Below are 9,884 nucleotides of genomic sequence, written 5' to 3' on the forward strand. Positions count from 1 at the left end.
CTATTGGCATGTGGATGTCTTAATATTAGGAGGAAGCAAGGAAAGCTTCCATGTTGCAGGTATAAAAGCCTCTAGTTGGCAGCATGGAGAGCAAACAAATAAATCCTTTAAAAATATATAGAAAAATACAAGCAACTAGTTTAAGGGAATGAACAAAATGGTCCAGGACATAGAAATAAAAAGAGAAACAATTAAAGAAATCATAAATAGAAAAAAACACTAGAAATGAAAAACCCCTAAAGCAGAATAGGAACTACAGACACAAGTATCACCAACAAAGCACAGGAGATGGAGAGAATCCCAGGTGTAAAAGATACCATATAGAGTATTGAAACATTGGTCAAAGAAAATGCCAAGTGTAAAAAATTCCTAAACCAAAACATCCAGGAAATTTGGCACAAATGAAAACATAAAATTTAAGAATAAAAGGAATTGAAGAGAGTGAGGATTCCCAGGCCAAAAGGGCCAGAAAATATCTTCAACAAATCCATAGAAGAAAATTTTCTCTGATCTAAAAAAATGAGATGACTATAAATGTACAAGAAGCCTCTGGAACACCAATCAATTGAGCCATAAAAGAAAATCCTCCTGCCTCATAATAATCAAAAAAATAAATGCATAGTACAAAGAAAGAACACTAAAAGATATAAGAGGAAAAGACCAATTAAAATATAAAGACAGCTTTATAAGAATTATACCTGACTTCTCGACAGAGACTCTAAAAATCAGAAGATCCTGCACAATGATTTTGCCAGATTTAAGAGACCATAGATTCCAGCCCAAACTAATATACTCAGCAGAACAGTCAATCACCATAAATGGAGAAACCAAGATATTCTGTGAGAAAGCCAAATTTAAACAATAGCTTTCTATTCATTTAGTCTTACAGAAGATACTAGAAGCAACACTCCAACAAAAGAAGGGTAACTACATGCAAGAAAACAGAAAAAATTAATCATCTCACAACAAACCCCAAAGAAGAGAATCATACCCTACAGTCCTTCATCCTCATCTTCTATGGGATTCCTTGAATTTAGCCTAGTGTTTGGCTGTGGTCTCTGTTCCCATAAGTTACTGCCTCTCTGGTGATGATTGTGCCAGATACTGATCTATGAGCATAACAGAATACATTAGGATTCATTTCATTGACTTTCTTCCTTTTTTTCTCTAGCCAGGTTTACTTGTGTCTAGGTCTCTGGGATATCCAATCTCACATGAGAATAGGTTACTCAGATGACAAATATTTTTGACAGAAGTCTATTACCCAAATCCTATAATTTTACTACAGGGCTGGAGGGATGTCTCAGCAGTCAGGAGAAGGTATTGCTCTTGTAGAGAAAACAAATTCCATGCTTAAGACCCAAGAGCCTGAGAAAGCTGTTTTTATTCAAACCCACACATCTTGAAAACAGAGAGATTACAAAAGACAGAGACACAGACTGAGGCACTGGCCAGCTCAACGTCTGGTTTCTGCTTCGCATGGGAGGTTTTTGTTATGACTTGTATCACTGTGGTGAGGGTATTCATTATGCTGTTGACAGTAATACATGGCAAAGTCTTCAGGCTCCAGGTTCCTGATGTTGAGAGTGAAATCTGTACCAGATCCACTGCCACTGAATCTTGATGGAATTCCAGATTGCAAAGTGGATCCAGAGTAGATAAGAAGCTTAGTGGTTTCCCCAGGTTTCTGTTGATACCAGGCTAAATATTTGCTAATGCTCTTACTTGCCCTGCAAGTAATGGAAACACTTTCTCCAGGAGAGGCAGCAAGGAAAGATGGAGACTGGGTTATCTGGACATCACTTTGAACACCTGGAATTGTACAATTAAAAATGAATTCTGACAGTTAATATTACTGTAACTTACTTGCCCTAAAAGATTAGGTGTTAGTGAACATCCTTTGCTAGGTAAATTCCCAATACTATCTTTTACTTACCTGATATCCAGAGCAGAAGGAGCCCCAGGAACAGAACCTGGACCCTCATATTCAAACTGTGTCCTGGCAGAAACTGATCTCTACACTGGATATGATCTGCCTATTAAACAGTCCTCAGAGTAATGCACTATATTCTAGGCACATGCAAATCAGCATGGAATGGGCAGAGATATGCATAGCTACAGGACTACTTCTGCCAACTCACACAAACTTGCAGTTATATATATGAAAAGCTTTATAAAAAGACAGCTTATTCTTTTCTGTCATCACAAATATATGAACTTATCCAGTTCCAATTTCTTTCCTATTTAATACGTAATATTTTGCTATAAATAAAAGAAAAAGATTGTAGCCACTCTTTCTCTGGACTACCTCTCCAAGCCCTTCCAGAAATAACATTTTACTGTACAATTCTTCTTAAATTATACTTTCTTATACATTTACATACTGAGTACTAATTTTCTAAACATGAACATGCATTAAAGAAACTCTATCTGAAAAGAGACAGTGGTAAAGAGAATGTCCAGTTCATTCAAATGATAATCTTTAGGAACGATTTTAATTTTAAAACTTTTACTAATTCTTTGACAATTTCCTATACTACATTTATGTAATAAACTCTGATTATTCATTTCCCAAGTCTTCTATCTCCGTTGTCATCCAAACACTCCCTGGAATGCTTTTACATTCAACTTCCTTTCTAAAAATCAGGAAGTGTTGTTAGTTTATGTGACTAACTCTGTTTAACTGGTGCTATCTGTTGGACCATTAGATTGAAACTATGCTTTGAATTCTGTTGAGGCTACCAATTGGTTCACAGCTGAATGAATCAACTCTACTTCTACCTAAATCTATCAGTAATAAGTAGTTCAGCAATGAATAATTAAATTAAATTTTATGAAGTCATTTCGAATTTGATAAAATGGAAACTTTCACTTACATAGCGATGTGTACCAGAACAAGGAACTTAAAAAAAAAAGTTACTGAGACTCATGGTGAAATCTACCAAAATGTGAGATAATAATATAAGTTGCAAATACAGGGAAACCAATGGCAGCTAAGTTTTTTGACTCTCAGAATATAAAACTTTTGTTTAAAGTTTTTATTATAAAAATATTAGGCTTTGGTATTTTAATATAGCAACAAGAAAGACAAATGTCATATAATCAAGTACATGTATCCAAAATATTTCATTAAAAAATGTCCCAATGTCATACATCATTCTCTAAATGCAGAAATTAATTATTCTATGTTTCTCTTACTATATATATATATATATATATATATATATATACATATATATATATATATATTTCTGTATATATATGTGTGTGTGTGTGTGTGTGTGTGTGTGTGTGTGTGTATAATATTGAAATAATTGCTAACTAGAACCCAAACAACATAAAATAACATGATCACGAATAAGGAGAAGAAGAAAATAAAGAAATAAATTTTTGGCCAGGTACATGGTGGTGCAGGTCCTTTGTCCACAAAAAAAAAAAAAAAAGCAAAAACAAAAAAAACAAACAAAAAACAGGTGGATGTATCTCATTGAGTTCAAGACCAGCTTTGCCTGAAATGGGTGGTTCTGATGCTTTGATAATCAGAAATCTGTGTGTAAACACTCATGTACCTAGGTGCCAATTGTTGTTTGATCAATCAACAAAGATACCTATGGCCAATGGCTAGGCAGAAGAGGTTTCTACAGGTGACGGCAAAAGACTCAGAGAGAAGGGAAGAAATCTGTCATACTTCAGAGGAAAATCATGGGTGGAGTGGCCATTGGGCAATTCTCTAGGCAGGACATTTGGAACACAACTAAGATAAGGACAGATTTAGAGTGTTGAGAAAGGAGCAGAGGAAAAGGCATGCTAGCTGAAGGAGGCTTAGAAGAGCCCAGTCACTGAGTCAAAAGGTAGGTTTAAATTGAGAGTTCTCTCTTTCTCTCTTTCTCTCTCTCTCTCTCTCTCTCTCTCTCTCTCTCTCTCTCTCTCTCTCTCTCTCTCTCTCTCTCTCTCTCTCTGTGTGTGTGTGTGTGTGTGTGTGTGTTTTATCCATAGATCTAAGGGAACCTGGGTGGGAACTAGTAGCATGGTGCACATAAAGCTTACAGTGAAGTAGATAAAAAAACTACTCACTACATTTGTCTACATAAAAAGAAATTTTAGACAAGTTATACCTATATAGTGAACAACTATCTCAAAACAAGACACAACAAAGAAAAATGGAGAAGGAGGAAGGAGAAGAGAAAACAAAGAAGAACTAAAATGGAGAAAAGGAAAAAAAGAAAGTTCTTCAGTTTCACAGAAAATTGTGAGGACATCATTATAGAAATAAAACAATACTCCAATAAAGTTCAGGTTAGAAAAATTCAAACAATTATGAAAGAAGTCATTGTAACAGGTAAGCGGTACATGACTAACTGAGGGGGCTATGGGAGTAGCACGGGAGGCAGGCACATTCTGAAGTGATATGAACACATTCATCTGTGATATGAACACACATGAAAATGGACACAACCGCACACTTACAGTTTTTACACCTTGCTGTATTCTTTATGTAATTATTTGAAAGATGGAAAAAATCTAGATAATGTTATAAAAAGATGAACAAAGAAGTGTTTACTGAATAGTTATGGAAACTCGTGTTCTTTATGTAATTATTTAAAAGATGGAAAACAATCTAGATACTGTTATAAAAAATGAACAAAGAAGTGTTTACTGAATAGTTATGAAAACTCAAGATACATAAGGTCCATAGGTGGGTGTGAAATAATTAAAAAAAACTGATAGAAAAAATGTAATAAGTAACTTTTAAATGCCAATTACTTTTCCTGTTTCTATAGAATAAGTTTTTACCTTCATTGTTTTTTTTGTAAACATAGAAATCATTTCATGGTCTTTTGCTCAATGTTAGAAAAGATTCACTACTTACAGCTGCACTCCACTCAGGATTTGCATATTGTTCCCTAGAGATTCTTCCTCTACAAGCCTGAAATTAAAGCTCAACTCTAATGTGGCACAAATGACATGGACTTCCTAGCCCCAAACAAGATGTCTTTCACAGCTCAGAACTCAGCTAATGTTCTGGATCTTAATTAAGGGCATGGACAAGAAAGAAGATGGAGAGTGATATGGAGCTTGGGTATTCCCTGCTACCAGTGGTGGTTTAGTCTGCAAGATATCCTTCATAAGTATTTAGACGTGTGGAACTGAAGAGACGATGAAAAGCAAGAAAGAGCTTGTACTCTGGAAAGACATTACTTCAGTAAGTCTGGCATTTATCTTAGACAACGAATAGTAAATGTTAAACAGATATGAGCATATTTTCAAGTTCCTGATAAACTTTGTTTCAGTGACGTAGTTCTTAGGCAGTAATTCTAAACAGAAAAAGGATAGTTTGTTCTAAAACTACACAAAACTTTCAATGCTTAATACTTTGGAAGGGTGAAGAAAGCAGGAAGGCCTGTGTTTCACATTCCCATCAAACAAATTGCACTTCAGAAATTCCAAGCAATGTCAAATCACAGATCCAGCTGTCAATGCACTGTGTCCTTTCACAGTGGGAAGCTGATGGATTGCATCACTGCCCTCTATGAACTATCCAATATCACAGGGTCATGGAAACAGACATGGTGTCCAGGCTCCTATGGCCATTGCTCTCCTTGAATAATAACTGCTGGCATCAGCTGCTTTGGATGAAATATTTTCAGTTTTCATGTAAGGGTCACAAGAGAATATTCTACCTATTTATTCAGAAAAGCCATTGTTGCCTCGGATTCTGTCATACAGTGTTAAGTATAATGTGTATTTCTAGATAAGTCTAATTTTAATTCTGTGATCAAAATACCAGATTTAGTCATCTCCAATTACTTACAAAAATAGTTATCAACTGCCTTGAAATAAATAAATGAATGAAAATAAATGAATGAATAAATTACACACCATGAAAAGAAAGTTGAGAGACTATTTAATAGTCTAAATAGTACAGGGGATGTATACATAAAATCCCCCAAAACTGGAGACAGTACTGGAACCTACTGCATGGCTATTTTTAATATGAGCAGAGCTAGCAATGTAGCTCATAGACTTCAGGCCCTCATAACTTTGGGTAGCCATGGCAGAATTAATGGGGGAAAGCAATTGCAAATGAAGGAGACCAATTATTTAATTATATACAAAAATTCAATAATGACACGTTCTTCTCTTTTTTAGAATCTATTCTGCAGATGACTTTCTTTCATACTTCAAAATCACACTTAGGATATATAGTAAAGATATGTACTACAAGATCAATATCTAACCTCAGTAATATAACCTGTGACAAACAGAAGGAGGTTGTAGACATTGTTACAATTTCTGGGATTGTAGATATAGAAGCAAGGGAATACATAGTGAACCCAGAGGAAATCTAAAGAAGATGCTGCTTATTAAGTCTAGATGCTGGTCATTGATGCAGACATGCAAGCCCATTTTCTGTCAGGAAATCTGTATCTCCGGGTAAGAATGAAGAATGATGGAGACATGGACCTTTACTGAGTAATTGGGATAAACTTCTGCATTTGTGGCTCCCCCCCGCAAAAGCTCCTGCTGATCTGCATGTGATCAGAGGGTAGACCACTTCTCTGAGTACTTCTTGAAATACTGATGATATTTTGTGAGAGTCAATTTTATTACAGACACAGAATACACAAGATAGTTCTCATTCAAGGCCTTCTGGTCTCTTAAGGTTCAGCTCTGAGCTCTCAGTCTGTATTTTCTCAAATTATAGGGCTAACATCATGTAGCAGATAAACCAGAAAAAAAAGGTCATGATATTATTGATTACTTGGAAATTTGTTTTTTACTTGAAAAACATTATTTTAAAAACAAAGATAAATGTACATATTTTAAACATTTTTGCATAAAAGTATACCAATACATTTTTGTCAATACTTGTTTTTTTTAAAGGTTTGATAGTTTGGATTACCATCTTACTAGTTACAATGAGCATAAAGTACATGTAAAACAAGATATAACCTGGTATTAGTCACAGTTTTCTTGGTGTGTAAAGATTAAGCAAAATGGTTTTTCATTTTCTTTTTTTTTTTTCTTTGTGGTTTTCTTGAACTTCATATACTCTGTGAGTTGTTTCTGGGGTGTTCAGAGCTTTATTGGGTTATATCCAATTATCAGTGACTGCATATTATATCTGCTCTTTTGTGACTGGGTTATCTCACTCAGGATTATATTCTCTAGATACATTCATTGCCTTAAGAATTTCATAAAGTAATTGTTTGTAATAGCTAGGTAGTACTCCATTGTGTAAATATACCACATTTTTTATCCATTCATCTACTGAAAGAAATCTGGGTTCTTTCCAGCTTATGGCTATTATAAATAGGGTTGCTATGAACTTTGTACTGTATGTGTCTTTGTTGTATGTTGTAGCTTCACTGAGGTATATGCCCAGAAGTGGAAAAACTAGGTCTTCACGTAGTACTATGTCCAATTTTCTGAGGAACGACCAGACTGATTTCCAGAGTGGTTGTACCAGTTTACAACTCCAACAAAAGTGGAGAAGTATTCCTCTTTCACTGCATCTTCACCAGCATCTGCTGTCACATGAATTTTTGATCTTAGCCATTCTGCTTGGTGTAAGATGGAATCTCAGGGTTGTTTTGATTTGCATTTCCCTGATGGCTAATGATGTTGAGCACTTCCTTAAATGCTTCTCAGCCATTCGATATTCCTCAATTGAGAACTTTTTGTTTAGCTCTGTACCGCACTTTTTAATAGGGTTGTTTGATTCTCTTGTACCTAGCTTCTTGATTCCTTTCTGTACCTTGAATATTGGGCCTCTATCAGATGTGGGTTTGGTAAAGATCTTTTCCCAATCTGTTGGCTGCCATTTTGTTTTCTTGACAGTGTCTTTAGCCTTACAGAAACTTTGCAAACTCATTAAGTCCCATTTGTCAATATATGACCATAGAGCACGAGCCATTGGTGCTCTGTTTAGGAAATTTTCTCTTGTGCCTATGTGTTCTAAGTTTTTCCCTATAATCTTCTAATATTTCAGTGTACCTGGTTTAATCTGGAGATCTTTGATCAACTTGCACTTGAGCTTTGTAGAAGGAGATAAGAAAGGGTCTATTTTCATTCTTCTGCATGCTGAATGCCAGTTGGACTAACACCATTTGTTGAATAGGCGGTTCTTTTTCCATTGAATGTTTACAGCTCCTTTGTCAAAAATCACGTGACAATATATGTGAGGGATCATTTCTAGATCTTCTATTCTATTCCATTGATCCATGTGTCTATCTCTGTACCAGTACCATGCAGTTTTTAGCACAATAGGTTGTAATATAGCATGAAGTCAGTGATAATGATAACCTCAGATATTTTCTTGTTGTTGAGGATGGATTTTGGTAGTCTAGGTCCTTTGTTATTCCAGATACAATTGCCCATTGCTCTTTCCAACTCTATGAAGAATTGGGTTGGAATATTGATGGGGATTGCATTGAATCTGTAGATTGTTTTGGGTAAGATGGCCATTTTTACAATGTTGATCCTTCCAGGCTGAGTGTGGGAGAGCATTCCATTTTCTGAGATCTTCCTCCATTTCTATCTTTAGAGATTTGAAGTTTTTTTCATACAGGTCCTTCACTTGCTTAGAGTCACGCCAATGTATTTCATATTCTTTTTTACTATTGTGAAGGGTATTGTTTCTCTAATTTCTTTCTTCGCATGTTTGTCATTTAACTAGAAGAAGGTTACTGATTTATTTGATTTACTTTTATATCCATCCACTTTGCTAAACTTTTTTTATAGCTCTAGAAATTCTCTGCTGGAATTCTTAAGGTCACTTAAGTACACAATCATGTCATCTGCAAACTGTGATGTTTTTACTTATTCCTTTCCAATTTGCAACCCTTTGATTTCCATTTCTGTCTAATTGCTCTGGCCAGGACTTCTAGTACTATGTTGTATAGGTAGGCGGAGGGTGGGCAGCCTTGTAGAGTTCCTAATTTTAGTGGAATTGCTTCGAGATTCCTACCCTTAAGTTTGATGTTGGCTGCTGGCTTGGTTTGTGTTGCTTTTATTATGTTTAGGTAGAGGCCTTAGATTCCTGTTCTTTCCAAGACTTTTAACATGAAGTGGTGTTGAATTTTGTCAAATGCTTTCTCAGAATCTAGTTAGATGACCATGGTTTTTTTTTTTTTTTTTTTTTTTTTTTTTTGAGTTTGGTTATATTGTGAATTGAATTGATGGATTTCTGTATTTTAAACCATCCCTGCATCCCAGGGATGAAGCCTACTAGATCATGGTGAATGATCATTTTGATGTGTTCTTGGCTTCAGTTGGCAAGGATTTTGTTGAGTATTTTTGCATAAGTATTCATAAGTGAGATTTGTCTGAAGTTCTCATTCCTTGTAGGGCCTTTGTGTGGTTTAAGAACAAGATTTATTGTGCCCTCAAAAAGTGAGTTAGGTAGTGTTCCATCACATTTTATTTTGTAGAATAGTTTGGAAAGTATTGATATTAGGTCATCTATAAATGTCTGATAAAATTCTGCACTGAACCCATGTGGACTTGGGCATTTTTGGTTGGTAGACTTTTGATTACTGTTTCTATTTTTTAGGTTTTATGGAATTATTAAATGGTGTACCTGGTCCTGGTTTAACTTTAGTATCTTGTATCTGTCTAGAAATTAATCCATTTCCTCCAAATTTTCCAGCTTTGTTCAGTATAGGCTTTTGTAGTAGGATCTAATGATTTCTTCATTTTCCTCATTTTCAGTTATTATGTCTCCACTTTCATGTCTGATTATGTTAATTTGGATACTCTCTCTTTACCCTCCAGTTAATATGGCTAAGGGTTGATCAATCTTGTTAATTTTCTCAAAGAACTACCTCTTGGTTTTGTTGATTCTTTGAATGGTACTTTTTTTTTCTATTTGGTCAATTTCT

The 9,884-nt window shown here is 35.2% G+C and overlaps 1 gene segment (V, D, J or C); it reads right to left on the reverse strand.

The window, feature by feature from the left end:
- Positions 1 to 1,456: 1,456 nt before the first annotated feature.
- Positions 1,457 to 1,985, reverse strand: LOC308432407 (immunoglobulin kappa variable 1-9-like). The segment is given in 2 exons: positions 1,937 to 1,985; positions 1,457 to 1,812 (listed from the first exon to the last, which is right to left on the reverse strand).
- Between the last annotated feature and the right edge of the window lie 7,899 nt (positions 1,986 to 9,884).

The sequence above is a fragment of the Micromys minutus genome, assembly GCF_963924665.1.
Source record: "Micromys minutus genome assembly, chromosome: 18".
NCBI lineage: Eukaryota > Metazoa > Chordata > Mammalia > Rodentia > Muridae > Micromys > Micromys minutus.